At 38.9% G+C, this 13,874-nt stretch overlaps 1 protein-coding gene across 4 annotated transcripts in view; it reads right to left on the reverse strand.

Annotated features, from left to right (window-relative positions):
* zmiz1a (zinc finger, MIZ-type containing 1a) overlaps window positions 1-13,874 on the reverse strand; it is a 137,385-nt gene that overhangs the window by 79,566 nt on the left and 43,945 nt on the right. The gene's annotated exons all lie outside the window — the stretch shown is intronic.

Raw genomic sequence — 13,874 nt, forward strand, 5'->3', positions numbered from 1 at the left:
AATATCATGTTAAATTATTTGTGCATAACTTCAATGAATAACAAACTAGAGAAAACAGATGTGCCTTCCCTTTTGCCAAATAGGTAGGAAAACTTCAACACCCATAATGCACTGGGGCATGTTGCCGTCCAAGGCCACTTCCACCAGTCTGATTGCCAGTCAAATATCGCCTTGCTTTAGTGTTGAATACCTCTTAACAAACATAGTCATAATAGTGCCGACTTGTCTTGTTCCCGGGTGCAAGAATTCAAAGAGCAAACGTTTAGCGGGAGCAAGATATTTCCAATTTCCAGTGTCCAGCGCGTTGTAGGCAGTGGCTAAAAGGCTGCAACGAATTGGAAATCCGGAGAGAACACTACTACGGACTATCTGAAAAACCTCCCTGTTTGCAGTCAACATTATGACCACAAACACAGTGTTTTATCTCCCAAAGGGAGAGGGAAAACTGAAAGAAACTGCCGTTCAGTCAGTAACACGGAGAACCAGTAAACATTGCCCATTTACAACAATACTACCAACAATACAAAGCGAGTTGAAAATCGATGAAGTTACACTTAAGAAGTCATGATGTCACAACCACCACTACCCCACCACCAACATTAAACAGTGGAATAAGTTTTCTGTCAGGGTTTGCATTGCAATAAAAACAGACTGACTGTTTACTATCCCTTATGTGCAGGGGGTGTGGTTTCAGTAACAACAATATAAACACGTATATCCTCTCTAGACCACAACACAACGTATCTACTACAGAATAAACACAAAGAGATTCAACATATAATATCTTGTGAATCTGAAGTCATTTTACAAATATTATCTATAACTATTCTGTTTGGAAACCAGGAAGCTTTTTTTTTTTTAAATAAAGAATTGCAAAAAGTTGTACAGTCAACATTCTTAATTCCAGCTGAATTATGACCAATACGCATAATTTTCCACCATGATTATGGTTTCAGAACATTTGCAATGGACACATCCTCGACTAAAAAAGTCAGGGTTCAAAGAAAATCTACCATCCATATCCTGTCATGCAACTGTCACTGAGCCTGAATGAATGGGCTTATAATCTAAAGGGAAAGAAAAGTGACAATCTGTCTGATTCTCAGCCCTCCGCATGCAGCTGGAGTGCTGGGTCTATTAGGTGTGTTTATTGCTTGAATTCCTGCTATCACCACCTACGGACCCCTATAGCTGTAATTTCTTATGAATATTTCAAGACAGCTTTTGGAAACGCAAAACTACTGATATCCTAATGGGATCATGCTTTGACTATTAATGGGCTTGTTTATCACGACAGTATTTATAATACCCACACACCACTTTTGATATTCTACCAGAATATTGTAATTGTGTCAATTCATTGTGAATACGGATACCAGAGTGATGATGATAATAATAATAATTTCCACACAGTATGCCATTAAATTACACTCAAATCTGGTTGGCTGCTGTGACCCTCTAATTTATTTTCTTATGTTTGAGCCTAATTAAATTGGACATATCCTTTTAATTAACCAAATGCTCTACAACTCTTGCATTAAGCATTTGAGAACAGACAAAATGTGAAGTGCATGTTAACGTCCTACTCAGAGAACATCCACCAGTGTTATTCCGGACAAGATGCCCAAGGACTTACTGAAATAAGGTTTAGACACGTGGATGTTACAGGTTATTCCTTAAGGACTGCTCCAGTTTTCAATGGGCTACTGCCATTTTAATTGGTACAATTAGGTTAATCGAAACCCACATCTGATGAAACATCCAGTAAAAATATCTAAAAATAATGCATAATTAAAAAAAAATGTAATTTAAAAATATATATATATTTATTTTAATTTAAAATATGTATATAATATTTGTATAATTGATATAATTGAATTAATGAATTATAAGTATTAAGATATAAAGTATACTTTATATAAAGAAAACTTGCATGTCTTTCTGAAACATAAAAAAAAAACTAATAATAATAATAAATTCCCAAAAAAATTGAGCACTGCATAAACATGAAACCTTTGTGACACAGAGTATCATTTACTTATTAAGAAAATATGACCTTCAGGCTGGATGACTGATCTGGAGTCACTCAGCGTGAGAGAAACCCTTGAGATGGACTGATACTAACAATAAAGGAAAGACACAGTCGGGATACAGGAGGCCGAGACAGCAAAGGCTTGATTATCCACACTTTCACGGTCACGGAGCACAAACTGAGAGTGGTCTATGGCCGACCTCCTCCGGTTCTTGGACTGCAGTGGCGCTCAGATGGGCTGTTGGATTGGGGTGTATTGTCTACGCTCCACACTCATTAGCTGAGTCAAGGAGGGACTTACTGGGGTGTTTAGCTCGCCGGGTTTGTGTGGCAGCTCAACAAGCTCTCCCAGCTGGAGTACGGCTCTCACATCACAGCTGCACACTTACAATTAGTGCAGGTGCAGCTGAGGAAAGACCAGGCACAACACACACAAACACACAAAGGTGTTGCACACCGCAGATGAGTGCTGCTACATGTAAAACAAAGCGCTGAAGACTCAAAAATCAGCTCATTATAAAAACCAACAATGCAAGAAAACCAGATTTTGAATTGCGAGGTTTTTTTTTTTAAATCTGTTTTGCTTAAACAGTTTATGACCAAAAGAAATTTACATCAACTTAAACTTCTATTTACATGCACGTTCTTGCGCTGATTATTCTTAATGATGTGTATCAAATTTTAATATGAATTGTCTTTCATTTCATGTTAAAATGCACTTCTGTTGTTCTTATCTGAACAGAAACTAGCATTCCATTATCAAGCTAAATTGTTCTGGATGAGATAATGCACCAACTGCATCATTTTCCAAATATTTGAAGAGAAAAATAGAAGCCAGGCTTGTGTTTCCCCCCTCAATCTCATATTGATCCAAAGAGCCTTGCTTGCAAAACATTATCACAAAACTGAGCATGGAAACAAATTACATGACAAAAGCAGCCATTGATTTGCGAATCGTTTATTAAGGGGAGGCTAAAAGTGAAATGAATTCCAGCATTTTAAGCTTTGTTTCTCGGCCACACAGTGAGGCAATGCAGAAAGCTGAAATGCCGAGGCTGTCTTGCATCTGGAGTCGTCTCTGATGCACGCCATAAAAGATGCCATTAAGCAGAATGGGCCGGCAAAACACACAACATGAAGATCTGAATAATTCATTTAGGGCTCAACCCGCTGGAGGGACATCTTTTTTTCCCCAATTGGTTTCCTGCATCAAAATCAAAGCATATATTTTCTCTGACAAAAAATAAATAAAGCACAACACGAGCATTCTGCGAACATAGAAATTAGCAAGCAGGTGTCTTTACATGTGGTGCAGACCTTTATTTTTCTCTGTACAGTTCAATAGAGACTGCAGACTGTTGTCTGCCTTATTAGGCTCTTTTCCAGGGGCAGTGGATAATGAGACTACACACAGACAATAAAAAACTCACAGCCAATCACATGAGAGTGATGTAAGACATCTGTCACCATGTTTTCCGCAGCTCTAATTTACTCAGTAACTGTGGAAGGCAAGATAAACTCTAACAGGGTCATCAGTGGGGAAGAAAAAGCTCATTTCGGTGTACAGGGTAAAAGTCACATGCTTTTCAGTGTTCAAGATTCCAGATTTAGGTTTTATTATAGACAGATATCATAGAGTTTGTTTTCACAAAAAAAGGAAATTTTGAGTTTTAGCATAACAAAAACGAATTCATTGCACGATAATGTTTTATTTTATGTGTATAAATAGATTTAAAACGTGTATAATAATGATTATTATCATCACTATTCATTTTTAATAATATTATTCGTAATACAGTAGAATTCCTAACATTCTAATTATAGTTTATACACTTTTATATTTATACTTTTAAAATAGAAATATTGTCATGCTCTATATATAAGAGCTTCTAATAATAATAATAATAATAATTAAAATGTTAATTAAAATTATAATTATATTTAAATACATTTTAAAATAATGTGAATGTCATTTTATTTTTTATTAAATCCTAGAATAACATACTGTAGATGAGTTTCAAAGGAAAAATATTTTTTTTTCTCTCAATCAGAAAGCAGACTTGTAGAAAACAAGTGTAAAAAAATGCATCAAACATTTAAAAAGCATAACTGGAAGCAAACAGACTGACTGAGTCAAAGATTCGGCGATGCAAAGTGCAAATGTGTGAACCATGAACAAAATCAAGTATAGAAAAGGGGGTAAAGATCAAGATTAATACAGAAATTGAAACAGAATTCCTACAATATCTAATAACTAGTCTCACAAGGCATTTCCAGCAAACCGAGCACGTTTTAACTACACGTATCATGCAATATGGCTGAAGATTTTTAATTACTTCGCTCGGCAGCTGGAAAATGCCACAGTAGCCCAAAAGTTCACAAGGCCCCTTTCATTCAAACTCCAGTTATACAGGCAAGCGGCCAAGCCTGCCAACCACTAAGCATTCAGCTGGGCCTCCAGCACCGGGCCAAGTTGAGCAGACAACCACAGCCATGCGCACAAGAGCAAGGGACTTGCTGACACATCTACAACCCTGACGCAGGGCAGAAAAATGCACAGGCTCACTCCAGCCTTTTCTTTGCGGCCGAGCTTGAACGTACCCAACAATTACCAAGCTATTTTCTCTGGAAGGGCAATTCCCTGTTTATTGGTATCCGCCTGTCAAAGGCTCTCCCTGTCAATCCCCAGCAGGAGCCTTTCAAATGGTCAATGGGAGATGATTGAGTGTAACTCGACAAAAAGGAGTGGGATTCCAGTTCAGGATTCACCAGCGTTTGGAAGCGGTTTTCCAAAAGGATTAAAAACAAGATGGTGATTTGAACAGTAGCTTGTAATTTTCCAATACCGCCAGTTTAAAAAAAAATACAGTAAAGCAATGGAGTGTTAAATGGAGGGAATAGATGTGCTGATGTGGCATAGTGTTGTCACACTTTAGCATATTCCCTGTGTGACAGTTAGTCCAGGTCTCCAGTTCTTGGTGGAATATTTGTGTCAGGAGGATATAACTCAAATAAATATGTAAGAAAAAGACATGTCCTCAAGAAAAGAATCTTACTATAAAGAAACGGCATGAAATGTTTCTGAACCAACCTTAATAGTGCTTCTGTGGAATTCGGCATCACCTGCTCCCACGGAAAAATACTTTTGGTGCTTTTGGAAAACAGCTTCCACCCTAGTTTCATCACCTCGCACTTTCTTTGTTAGAGCTCGGAAATGCCTGAAGTTAGGAATGAAAATACTGGCATGTCCCTGCAGCTCAGTGAGAGAGAACATTTCTGCAGCTGCGGAGTGAAGTCAGCTCATCAGAACAGAGCCAGCAGGCCAGGTTTCCTCCACAGATAACCATGTTAACCTAAAGAACATAAACACCCACCTCACGTTTCACCACGAAAGTATGTGTGCCATGAGGTTACGACGCAATCTTTAGGAAGCGCTGAACAATGTTTCAGTTTCCGACAATACAAAAATCGTGTCATGTATGTGCCTTACAAATGATATCACATGTAATTTGAGATTTGATTTGCGTGGTATCAGACCAGAAAATTCGGCTCCCACAGTTCAGATATATCTGATACTTCAGCACATTGCATATTGAAGGTGGGACTGTAAACAACATTTTATATAAATTTAAAAGCTAAATAATCTCATAGTCATAAGAATACAATATAAATATAAAATATAAATAGATCTATACATATATATTAAAAAAGTATAATAATCATAATATTATTATTATTAAATTAAAACTTAAACAGAAACACAAATATAAACATTTATAATAGGCCTACACAAACATTAATTATTAAATATAATAATAAAAAACATTATTATTATCATCATAATCATCATTTTGGTGCCTTAATGTGAGTTTGAGAAATAAACTTTGTAGGCATAGTAGATAAATATATGATGTTAAAGACGTATATGTCACAACCTATGATTTGATTTGCTCACGACACTTAAATTAGCGAGGGTCAGACTTTTCTTACAATTCAATTTACCACATATTATGTTGCAGCTCTTAATAAAGTATCCGCCCAACTGGCGAGTGACTATGTACTCACTAAGGGTGTAACGGTACACAGAAGTCACAGTTCGGTTTTTGGGTTTTCACGATTCGATGCGAGTTCGGTACAACAGTAAAAAGCAACAAATCCCCAATGCTAGGTTTCTTTTCATTTATTTTAAACAGACAGTAGTGCAAATTACAGTTAGTTCCAGCTAGCGGCATTCAGTCCTCCCTGAGGTAGTTGGTACAGTACAGCCTCCTTTAGTGTATTAAGCACTTAGCAGTAAACAGAATGCATTTTTGAACAAAAAAAACAAAAGGTATTTGGTCACAATCAGCTAAATAACTGAAAAAGCATCTCATGTTATAAAAACACAAAATAAATAGAATAATGAAAAAGAAACAGTGGACACAACTTAAAATATTCTGTAATTTACGGTAATCATTCAAAACATGTGAAGGGTCTATTTTTATTTGTGTACACTCACAATAAAAACAAAACATTGTGCTTTTCTAAAATAAGGAAAACAAACAGGATGCTGCTTTCTGCCGTCCCGGTTTCCTTTTGTGAACCGCGTCACAAATTAATTGAAACTCAGCGTATAGGCGACTAGCAACCTCTTGCGCGCCACCTGAACACTTTTTTGGGGTTGGTGCATAGATCGTCTCTTCCTGTTGTGGAGGTTAGTAAACAGCGCTGCATTACCGCGGGCGCCTCCTTCTGGATTGGAGTGTGGATAACCTGTGACTGACTGTATTCGTAGTCTGAACCGTGACGATTCAGGACAAACACATTTACCGTTACCCCCCCTAGTCCTCACCAAAGCCAATTTTTACTTGCATTTGGCACAAGTGTTATTTTTGGACCCTTGACTGTATCTATAAGACAGGGCTCATTCTGAACGCCATGTGACCGCCTATTATCGCGTACACGGTTATCATGGGGAGCTCCTAAAATATAACTACTGCAGGCCTGGAATGTGATCGTTGCCATTGGATGTGGTGGTATCATGATCTTATTGTCATTCCTCTCTGCTTTCCTATTAAGCGCACTGCTCCCAGTAATTTTCGATGAGTCAAGCTGCCTGACTGACGCACTCCAATTAGGCCTGGGCTAGCAGAGCCCTTAACTCCAGCACATGCTGTTCTTCAGGAACGCACGCAGCCAGGCCTTTTTAGCCAATGACAGCAGGGTGACGGTGATGACATCGAGATGGCCTGCTTGGCAGCCTGCGGGCCACACTAAGGAGACAGAAATATCTTGCTTTGACAGACATGGATACATGGCGCTACGCGTGCAGCTGTCTAAATGTTGCCTCTTTTTGTCTCTCACTCGCTCTGCGCTATCTTTCTCTCTTGATCCCGCGCTCACTCTCTTGCTCTCTCTCATTCAATCAACTTAAGCACACTGACTTTTTGTCTGCGGCTGAGGCGAGGGGTCAGCGTTCGGAGGCCAACCTTTAGACACAAGCATTTGAGATGGATGAGGTTAGGGCGGCGACTGGAGCCTGAACACAACCCACAGACAACCTCAGACGTTCTCAATTAATCAGGTCACGGTGCAGGGAATAACTCACTCTCTGGTATCTGGGTCTGGACGGTACAACAATCTTCTGCAGCTCACGCAGTCATGCAGCTATTTGCCTCTCAAAACAGTTGAAACTGCTTGCGCCATTGGGAAATATCTGAGAATGTCAACAGATAGCTTGTGACATATAACCTTTATAGCTAAACGTAATGTAATTAAACTTCGCTTCAAAACTCCAAATGGACATATCAATCTTACAAAAAAGTATCCAATTCATGTTTATTCATTCAAGCCTATTTTTAGGACCATAAAGTGATTTTATGATAATTAGGCAAATATTCTTTGCTAAAGTAAAAGGCATAACATAAAACACTACAATTAAAGGGACACTTCACCCATTTGCATTAAGCTTTGCATTGTTAGAAACCCAGTCATTCTATTGAATGGTCATGCAACACTCTCTCATTTTCCCCTGAGATGGGAGAAATCTGTTATTTACCTCTTACACTTCCTCCTACAATGACGCAAAAATCGTCATTTTGCGTCATTGTAGGAGGAAGTGTAAGAGGGGGGGATTTCTGTTGAGACTACAGACACTCGTTCCTCATCTTTCCCAGGGGGCGGGACCCGCTCACGCTACAGACCTATTACAGATCAGTGGGTGGGACTTTACGCTCTGAAACTGAAAGCAATATCCTCCATCTTGTTTGAAGCTAAGCTAACAGGCGCTGTGGAGACAGATGTAAAGTTATGACAATAGCGGAGGAGAGTGCTCAATATGATATAGACTAGAGGAAGAGGATTTCGGAAGTCTGATGCTTGAATCAGGTGTTTGTGGCTACCTTTACAAGCCGCATTATAGCGAAGAGCAGCCGAGGCAGAAGACCTGCCTGCCGCGGACGAGGAGCCCGGACTGGCTCGGGTTAGGGCGGACCGGTGGCGCCGGTGATCTCACTATGCAACTACGAACCGCTATGAACACAGAGATAGAGTCCGTCTGCGGCAAAGAATTTCAACGATGACAATTTCTCCTGGACGAAATCTCTGAATCAGACGAGGACACGGACGTTTGTGTTGTGAACAAGTTTCCTAGTTTCGCACCGCATATGTTCTGACTGAACATCCAGGTACCATGCAATAATTCACCTTTTCGAAAGAAATACAAACGAGGAGTAATACACTAATGAGTTCGCCAACTAACTAGACATTTTGTGTGAATGTGAAATTAATTTCAAGCTCTGGTGGTAGCTAGACTTGTAGACGGAAGAGTGATTTCTCTTATAGGCAGATATGCGCTTTCTGGATTAGTGGGAGTGGCTTGCGGAGCTGTGCAATGTGGTGCATTGTGGGAGTTGTTGTCTTTCATACAAATGCGTCCTGAAGTTATTTTTTGTCTTTTCTCGGTCACAAAGGCACCAAATTCAAAATTTCTTTTACATTTCGACTACATATATGACCCACTTTAAATAAAAAGCAATGTTCAAATGGGTGAAATGCCCCTTTAAGTATAAATATTTTACTAATTAAAAAATGTTATTCTGTTTTCACATTACAGAAATGAATTAGTAGATAAAATGTGCTTAATTGTAATGAAAATAATGTCACAAAGTAGAACATATTGGTCCCAAATCAATAGATATATTTTTTTATATATATATATAATAATAATTATTATTATTAATAGAATTACATTTATAAAGAATTAAATCTAAAAATATACAATATTAATATACAAAATTAGTATAACTAATAACATAATATAAAATGTAGAAATATAGAGCCAAGAACCAGTAAGCAACCTACTTGAACAATTGTCCTATTCCTGGCATTATTTCAATTTCCAAGAGTTCTTGAACTCCTTAATTTAAGTGAAATTTCACACTGTAATCAGGAGTTTAATAGTCAGTTAGCTAGACCCTCTGCTAATTAAACACATACCAGAGGCCCCTTCCCTCCCTCTCTGTGCTTCATTACCGGGAGCACACAGGCCTTAAACTCAGTCTGGATGTCTTTCAAGCTCTCCTCCTCTGGAAGGCGTGGGACTACAGGAGGTCTCGCTAGAGATGGGAGCATTTTCATTCAGATCTTGAATGGCTTGCTGCTTTAAATGCTTACCACATTCCTCCTTCTGACATCCTTCTGATACCATAAAATGTCCCCATCACTGCAGCTCTTTAATTGCTTTGTTACGGCAGCTCTGTACGTCGCCCCACCTCTGCAGGTCCTTCTGGGGGCCTTGAACAAAAGGTGTCATCGAGACCCAACCTGGGGAGTCTGGGGTGGGGGAAACCAAGAAACCTGAAACATCTGTCATTCTTTATGGAGTCTATAAAGATCACAGAGTTGGAAGGAGAGAATGAAAATATATGATTGGCGGAGCTGTATGCGTACCCTGGATGTAATGCATTGAGATGACTGCTGTCAGATTCAAGCAAAATGGAGGTTTGTCAAATGAGAGCATCCAATCTGGGGCAAGCCGCCTGCTTCGGATCACACATAAAAACTGGAAGTGCAATAAATACACTTTTTAATGTTGGTCTGGGCAGAATCATAATGGCTTCAGATTTTCTATCCAACAGACTGTATCCGTAAATCAACTCCAGATAGTCTTGTCAGAGAGCAACACCAACATTGTGAACGCCCTAAATCACCAGCAAATAAATGAGAGGAATTCATATAATCAGTGCAGCTGGATGAGACAGTATGTTCTGATAACTCAAGGCTTTGTTTGAGTTCAGTCTCCACCCCAATAGCTCTCAAGCTCTTCCAGGGCTCCACAACCAAAACAACTACTATGAAGCCACCGCCTCCAAAAATTCAACATTTAAGAGCCAGATTACTTTTTTTTAGATGTCTGAAGGAAAACAAATCGAAGGATCACTTCATTGTTGAATATTTCTATCTGATTATAAAAAAAATACATAAATGCTACACTGATTACAGTTCCAATACATGAATACAGTACACCTACAAAGTACAAAAGAACCAAAAAATAATTCAGCGAGTGGCTCAGAATGATTCAATGAGTCTTATTCAAAACAATAGCTCTTTTGTGAATCTTCTTGAAAAAGGAAAAAACTTTATTTTAGATTTTATACTGTAATATTATAATTCGACAATATATAATATGAAGCTAATCTTTGACAATCTTTATATTAAAATAACCAGCCAGATTCCTCTTATGCATATGCACACCGATTTGCTTCAAGAACCTATATCTCATACATCTCAATCTGTGCAACACTGTGTGCTAGTGATAATATCTGGAGACGCATTCAGATAAGTAATTCGCATATCCTGTGCAGATGAATAGTACGCAGGTTTGTAATTGTGTAAGCAATGCAGTGATTTGTTTTTGTTCACTCAGACCCCGAGGGCTGGCACTCTTCACACTGCACAGCCCGGGACTGCCAGGAACTACACAATTTGTGATATTATTCAAATGAGCACATTGTTTTCCTGTTTATTGACACGAACGGGCGGGAGACAACTCAACAAGATTAAATCATTCAGAAACAATCAGCCCCTGAGTGCAAGTAGCATTTGAAATGTATTGCTCAAATTATTGAGAGCCATTAATGCATGTGTCCACTCTTGATGCACTGTATATTACACTCATTCATCATGGCTGCATGGCCTGGCAGGCCAACAGAAAACATCTTTTGTAATCATATAGCTTCCTGTCAAGGGCAGCATACACGTCTGTACATTTAATGATTCAAATGTTAGTTTTTACTGGTGAGTAGCTGACAAAGGAAAAGTTTATATCTCACTGCTATGACAACATATGTGTGAAACAATTGGGGTTTAATGTCCACAGTGGAACATGAAAAGAGAACTGATTAATAATGCACTAGTCGTTCTTTTCCACCTAAATCACAATGAAACTTTCGAGTTCCAAAAAATACACAAAAAGTCTCTAAAATCAATAGGTTACAAGGCTACTGACTCGCTCAAATGTATGCTACACTGAAACAGTGTATCAGTTTTGGCATGGTGTCAAACTCTGAGCCCTATCAGGATGCTAGCTGTCACTGGCATAAACGCAACACAGATGCACAATTCTCAGCCTCTTCACCTCCAGAAGTGAGATGAAGAACATCCCAGACTAAGCTTTAATTTCCCCTTCCACACAAAAGACATATTTCAAGAGGAATCCCCACATCTGTCCCGCATTGCACAGTCAGTGCTCTTCATGAATGCACTTTTGGCATGGGTAGAAGGGATATTTCAGCTTGTTTCAACACCTTCCATCCAAAAGGGGTGTTGAACTTAATCTGAGCCAACAATGGGGGAGAAAAAAGTAAAGTAACTTGATGGAAAACCTCCATTAACAACAACAAAGTGCCAGTACATAGGCAATTCTTGGCAAAGCTGTATTACTTGACTGAAGGCTGATTTATACTTCTGTGTCGGACCTACGCCGGAGCCTCTACTACGCTGTAGGCAACGCGTTGTTTTTAATTTATACTTCTGCGTCGTTGTACGCGTTGACGCGCAATCACTCACGCAGAGGGAACATGTGAAACCCGAGGGAGTGGTTCTAGCAGACCAATCACAGTGCTCGCGTCCACGTAGAATTGACGCGTTGTTACATTTTTGGAGAGTTGCGCGTCAGGGTACGCGTGCTACACACAGCACAGCCTGCGACGTAGCTACAGCGGGAGTTCGACGCAGAAGTATAAATTGGTCTTCAGAGTGAGGCTGATGTATTGTAGCAGCAGTAGCTTTGTTTCGTACCTTTAAATCAGCATATTAGAATGAATTCTGAAGGATCATGTGACACTGAAGACTGTAGTAATGATGCTGAAAATTCAGCTTTGTCATCACGGGAATAAACTACATTAATAAAGAAAACACAATTTTACTGTTTATACTGTATTCAGTAAATGTAGCTTTGGTGAGCATAAGAATATTTCTTACCAACCCCAAACTTCTGAATTATATTTAAAGATATTGCCCCTGTGCTTACATTTTATTAGTAACTTGTAGAGTAGCGAACTACATTTTGTGTAGTAGTTCTAATACAAAAGTATTAGTAGATTTTAGCCTGAAAAAATACAGTTTCAGAGCACTGCTACTTCTGGCTGAGGCTGTGCTATTATCAACAGAGAAAACAGTAATTTACAAAGGTAAAGACTACCTTCCCACAGATCGAAAAGAGAAACAGAAACGGGAGTATTCCTCCTTTCAGATGCGTTTTCCTCCCGTAACTGCGCAGGCTAGATATCAAAGAGAAGTGAAATCCTGGGTGCTACAGGAGCTGGGATGTTAATTCCTGTGGTGTGAGCTAATCCTGCGAGTGCTGACATCCTTTTTCTTTATCAAACACACCATGTGGCTTGTACACATGCCCAGAGAAAACTTCACCGTCAAAGTCATTTCTTACTGTGCTTATATTATGTGGTATGGGAGACAATGAAGACATAAATATCTTCGGAATGCAAAACATCTTCAAGTCTAGATGAAAAAGAGATAGCTACAATTGACAGCTACAATTTGTCATTTCTGCCCAAAAACAATGATGGTTAACAAACACTAGTCAGTCAAAAGGACAGCTTAAACTCAAACTCACAAAATTGGCTCAACCAGTATTGTAAGTTTGGGGGCAGTTTCAGGTTGCTCAAACAGAGCAATGTATAAAACTGAGAAAACCAAAAATACTCACTATTGCTTTAAACTAAACTCTAAAATATATAAATACATCAATTGTTGTCAAAAAAAGTAGATCACCAAGGAGACACTTAGCCTTGTTTGAGGAGCCACACAATATAAGAGGCCATTCACAACATTGTTGAAAAATGAGGGCAGAAAACCAAGTCAACCTCACACAGAGCATCGCTGCCTTCGCCACGGCTGGGGACACTAGAACTTGGATGTCAAGATTAAAGGGAGAAGAAAAAAGGAAGAGAGGGAAATGGAAAAGGAAGGCAAAGAGTATTAAAGTAGAACAGTAGAAGAGAAGAGAAGAGAAGAGAAGAGAAGAGAAGAGAAGAGAAGAGAAGAGAAGAGAAGAGAAGAGAAGAGAAGAGAAGAGAAGAGAAGAGAAGAGAAGAGAAGAGAAGAGAAGAGAAGAGAAGAGAAGAGAAGAGAAGAGAAGAGAAGAGAAGAGAAGAGAAGAGAAGAGAAGAGAAGAGAAGAGAAAAGTCTCAATATCTTAAATATCTTTATCTTGTTTTAAAAATTTTACTGGGAAAGAAAAATGCAGATTAATAACATTTAGAAGAGAAATTAAGTGAAAAAGAGAAAAAGTGAAAGAAAGCTGTCGAGACCCCTTTCAGGAAGTAATGCCCCTCCTTTGCTT

The sequence above is a fragment of the Scardinius erythrophthalmus genome (assembly GCF_964197995.2).
Source record: "Scardinius erythrophthalmus genome assembly, chromosome: 21".
NCBI classification, from domain to species: Eukaryota; Metazoa; Chordata; class Actinopteri; order Cypriniformes; family Leuciscidae; genus Scardinius; species Scardinius erythrophthalmus.